Below are 5660 nucleotides of genomic sequence, written 5' to 3' on the forward strand. Positions count from 1 at the left end.
TACTCCTTTCCCAATTTGGAACCAATCTGTTCTTCCATATCCAGTTCTAACTGTTGCTTCCTGACCTGCATACAGATTTCTCAGGAGTCAGGTCAGGCGGTCTGGTATTCCCATCTCTTTAAGAATTTTCCAGGGTTTGTTGTGGTCCACACAGTCAAAGGTTTTGGCATAGTCAATAAAGCAGAAATAGGTGTTTTTCTGGAACTCTCTTGCTTTTTCGATGATCCAGCAGATGCTGGCAATTTGATCTCTGGTTCTTCTGCCTTTTCTAAATCCTGCTTGAACATTTGGAATTTCATGGTTCACGTACTATTGAAATCTGGCTTGGAATTTTGAGCATCACTTTACTAGCATGTAAGATGAGTGCAATTGTGTGTAGTTTGAGCATTCTTTGGCATTGCCTTTCTTTTTTTTTTTTTCTATTTTTTTTTTTCTTCAAAAATATGGAACACTTCACGAATTTGCGTGTCATCCTTGCACAGGGGCCATGCTAATCTTCTCTGTATCGTTCCAATTTTAGTATATGTGCTGCCAAAGCGAGCACTGCCTTTCTTTATATACGCACACACACATACATATACACCAGGGAATACTGGTCACACAAAAAAATGAAATAATGCCATTTGCAGCAACATGGATGGACCTAGAGATTGTCTTACTAACTGAAGTGAGTCAGATAAAGACAAATATTACATATCACTTATATGTAGAATCTAAAATATGACACAAATGAACTTATGTATGAAACGGAAACAGATTCACAGGCGTAGAGAACAGACCTGTGGCTGTCAAGGAGAAGGGGAGGTTGGGGAGGGAAGTACTAGGAGATTGGGATTAGTAGGTGCAAACCATTATATACAGGATAGATTAAAAAAAAAGATTTACTGTTTAGCACAAGGAACTATATTCAATATTCTGTAATAAACCATAATAGAAAAGAATATGAAAAAGAATCTATATATATGTATGGGGTTTCCCTGGTGGCTTAGCTGGTAAAGTAGCTACCTGAAAAGCAGGAGACCTGGGTTCGATCCCTGGGTCGGGAAGATCCCCTGGAGAAGGGAATGACTACCCACTTCAGTATTCTTGCCTGGAGAATCCCATAGACAGAGGAGCCTGGCAGGTTACAGTCCATGCGGTTGCAGAGAGTTGGACATGACTGAGCAACTAACATATATATGTAAAACTGAGTCACTTTGCTAAAAAATAGAAATTAGCACAACACTGTAAGTCAACCATACTTTAATAAAATGTATTTTTTTTAAAAGAGTGACTTGTAAATATCGAGTGAGATAGAGCATATACTGTACTTAATGCAGGGTCCTGGCCCACAGCAGGCACCCAAAAGTGTTGGCTGTTATCATCTTAATATATATATGTGAGTAATAATGAAAAGCACAAAATCATAGGAGAAAAAACCTTTGCCTCTAAGTAGTTAACATCCCCAGCCACTCTAGGGCTGGCCAGGAGTGAGGTATTTTTAGCTGTGAGCATGAGGCAGAGCTGACCCAGTGCAGAAGCAAAGCACAAGAGGGCATTTGAGCTTTCAGGCTGCACACCTTGAACTCTTGCTTGACAAAAGGCAAACTTTAGTTGTCACTGTTTTTAAATTATCAGTGCACTCTGAGAGATTGCAGGGAAACCAAACTTTATACACTATTATGTTTTAAATGCACAAGGGAATTCTCCTTTTAATAGACTCCTTACAAATTATTACAGTTTTATTAAATGTAAATGACTGTTCAGTTTCTTTAAAAGAGGACATCCTGAAAGGTTTTTAAATGGCCATTACATGGACTGCAATTTTTATAGATGTAACTGAGTGGGGAAAATGGTCTTCTTGCCATCTGGCCCAAGTAAGCTAAGGGAGGAAATACTTTTTGTTCAAGAAAACACATGGATAAGCCATTTGGGCATGGAAGATGAGACCCTGAAGATTCAAGTAAGCAAGAGAAGTGGCCAGACTTCACAGGGTTAGAAAGCAGGCATTTGGGGTGGGAGATGAGCAGAGAGACTGGGATTATTAACCAACTCAGTGCAGTAGGAAAAGACTTGAAAACGGGGGTGGCTGTTAATTTTATGTCAATTTGGCTGGGCCATCAGGTTCCTAGATATGTGGTTAAACATTGTTCTGTGATGTCTCTGTGATGGTGTTTTGGATAGACTAATGTTTACATCAGTGGACTTTAAGGAAAGCAGATTGCCCACCATAATTTGGGTGGGCCTCATTCAATCAGTTGAAGATCTGACTAGAAGAGAAAACTGACACACACACACCCTCACATACACCCCAACAAGAGGAAATTCTGCCAGTGGGTGGCCTTTGCAGTTGAACTGCCACACGAGATCTTTCTTCAATCTCCAGTCTGCTGGCCTTCAGACTAAAACTGCAGACTTAGGACTTGCCAACCTGCATAATCACATGAGGCAATTCCTTAAAATCAATCTCCAGATAGGTAGATTAAGATATAGATATAGATTATAGATATAGATCAATCTCTCTCTTCCTCTCTCTCTGCACACACACACACACACACACACCCCTCCTATTGGTTCTGTTTCTTAGGAGAATCCTGACTAATACAACCAGGATGTTTAATATTAAATGTGAAGTTGTACTGCCCTAAAGTCTATCTCCACTCCAATCAAACATGTTCAGCCTGCAACTCACCCATCTGTCTTGTTCAAGTGTGTGTGTGTGTGTGTGTGTGTGTGTGTGTGTGTGTGTACATGTTCATATGTGTGAACAAAAGAAAGGGGCAAAGTTCCATGTCTGTGTTGTCACAGCACAAAACAAAAATAACACCTGCAGATGGCAAGAAGACCTTCAACTTGAACCAGTTCGGAAGCAAGAATGGGGAGCCAGAAGACCCCCTTTCTTCTGTCTCCCTGGGAATTTGCACACTGTTGGGGAGAGCAACAGAGTTCCATAAGGTTCAAGCCAAACTCAAGGAGCTCTTAAGAGATGGGACAGGAAATTGCTCTTTCCACCTTTCCCCACCCCCACCAAACTGGACATCTGAGTTCCATAAAATCTGAAACATTTTTTCTTTCAACTTCAGCCAAGAAGTTGAAAAAGAACTTTTCTTGGCTCCCAGAAAAAGAGCCAAGTGATAAAACTGTTGCTAGTGATCACAGTTTGCTTTTAATTATTCATATTTTCCTCAGAGATTAAGAAAAAAAGAAAAATGCCAAATAAACCAAAACAAATAAAACACTAAGAGAGGCAATATACAAAAGAATGAGTGAAGCATCTTGATTCTGTAGAAGAGAAAAATGCCCCCCTCCACTGTGGTCCTATTGTCTATGTTACAATCCCACTGGGGCATCACTGGATCACCCTCCTGGACAGAAATTGAAAGACAGAATGGGGAGAAGAAGAGCATCTTGGGAAATTAATTGCTGATATGGATGCCACCTGTAACCAACCTGGTATGATGGTCCACTCACTGGAGTTAGCAGAGAGAACCAAGCTCCTTACAATGCACAAGATGACAAAGATACTCAAACTAACCAAAAATAATGTCTGAAAATAAATGACATTCTAGGTGCTGAGGGAAGGGATAAAGTTCAAATTGAGTTTCAAATGTCTATCTTCAGGGAGGAAAAGTTGATAACTTGGACTATAGAGCACTGCCTGGTAGTCTAAACAGAATTCATTTCTAATGTGTTTTTCGACAGGTGCTTGGAGTAGACTGCTGTATACTAGGTGTGTGTGTTGAAACAGTGGCCTTTTATAGTTGTTGGGAAACAGAAGCAGAATGCATGGTGTTTAGGGCTCACCTGCCAGAACAGGAGACACAGAAGACATGGGTTTGATCCCTGGGTCAGGAAGACCCCCTGAAGAAGGAAATGGCAGCCCACTCCAGTATTCTTGCCCAGAGAATCCCATGGACAGAGGAGCCTGGAGGGCTACAGGCCCTAGGGTTGCACACCTAGATCCTACTACTAGTGTTCTCAGACAAAAACCCCACCCTGCTCCACCCAGTTTCTCTCATTGTCTCAATCAGAAAGTTTGAGAGGCGCATAATATTGTTCTCAACTGCCTGGAAAAAAAATAATCCAGACTCATACCAACCAATTTTTTCTCTCTAACCTGTGTTACATAGTGCAAGTCTGCATGTGATTCAGAGGTCAAAGGAAAGAAATGTGAGAGTTATGATTTATTTTTAAAACTCAAAACAACACATTCTACCTAAGTAGAAAGGTCACCACCAACAAAAACATCTAACCAGCCTCATTATTATGTTCCTTTAGCCACATTTCTCTTACTTAATAGAGCATGTCTCCTCTGAAGAAGCATTAGATTTCACAATAACACATGCAAAGACCAAGGAAGGAATCTGTGATGCAGCCAGGGAGCATCTGCCTCAGAGAGAGAAAAAGGAGAGACTAAAATTTAAAGAGGAGGATCAAGTCTCTGACATGTGCACCTTACCTGCGAAGTTTAATAGCAGTCAGATACCCCAGCATGCAACTGGGGTATGTGTTCAGTCGCTCCGTGTCCGACTCTTTGCAACTCCCATGAACTGTAGCCCACCAGGCTCCTCTGTCTGTGGAATTCTCCAGGCAAGAATACTGGAGTGGGTTGCCATTTCCTCCTCCAGGGGATCTTCCCAACCCAGGGATCGAACTCACATCTGCTGTGTCTCCTGCTTTGGCAGGTGGGTTTTTAACCACTGAACCACCTGGGACCCATGGAACTGTAAGAAACCTTTTTATTGAGTGCCCTGTACACCTCCTAGCGGTGGCAGATTCCTGCCTGGGATCACTGAAAGAGCCTGGACCCAAGATTCTGGAAACAACTGGCAGTCTCATTTATCTAACAAGCAAATGAGTGAATAGAGCTTCACTGTCTCAAGTTTCTCTTGAATGAAACAATGTTTTTGTGACTTATGGATTCCTACCAAGTCTAGATTAAAATCTTCCTTCCAGGGGTTTTATTAAAACTTTCCCTCTGTGCCCTTGGCCACTGTTTCTCTGTCTCCTTTATGCTCCCTCCTCTATCCTATGCCAAATGGGCTACATCTTCTGTCATCTCCTTTCCCTGGGCAACCTCAGCCAGTCCCAGGACTTTATAAATATCATTTCTACACTGTTAACTCTTACAGGAACGTGGTCAATCTAGAACTCTCCTCTGAACTCTGAACTTGAGTATCCAGCTTCTGACTTGACCCTTCTCCTTAATCGAGGACTTCACATCTCCAACATAGAATTCAACTTGCCCCGCCAAGGTCTGTTTTCCTATCAGTAAGTGGCCCCAACATTTACTCCTTTGGTCAAACAAAGCCTAGGAGCCATCCTTGAGTTCTGCCCTTTGTCCATCATCAAATCCTCTCAGCTCACTTCTGAACTATGTCTCAGATCCCTCCTTCTCCTCTGGCACCACCCTGTGCAGGCCACCCCTCTCATGACTAAACTGTTTGCTTGCCTCCTCAATGGTTTCCCCACTTCCACTCATACCTGTCCTCAATGCATTCTCCACAAGGCAGCCAGAGAGAGCTTTTTTAAGCGTAAATCAGATAGCATCACTTTGCTGCTTAAAACTCTCCAGGAAGATTCTGCTTGCACTTAGGATGCAAGAGAACATAGCTTCCCCAACAATGAGAAAATGGCAGATAATCTACACAATCATAACTTTTCTTAAACACATCAAGGAA

At 41.9% G+C, this 5660-nt stretch overlaps 1 non-coding gene across 1 annotated transcript; it reads right to left on the reverse strand.

Annotated features, from left to right (window-relative positions):
• Positions 1-437: 437 nt before the first annotated feature.
• Positions 438-544, reverse strand: LOC133042944 (U6 spliceosomal RNA). Its single transcript, XR_009689638.1, has one exon. It is a non-coding gene; the product is annotated as a U6 spliceosomal RNA (small nuclear RNA).
• Positions 545-5660: the final 5116 nt, after the last annotated feature.

This window comes from Dama dama, chromosome 21, assembly GCF_033118175.1.
Source record: "Dama dama isolate Ldn47 chromosome 21, ASM3311817v1, whole genome shotgun sequence".
NCBI classification, from domain to species: Eukaryota; Metazoa; Chordata; class Mammalia; order Artiodactyla; family Cervidae; genus Dama; species Dama dama.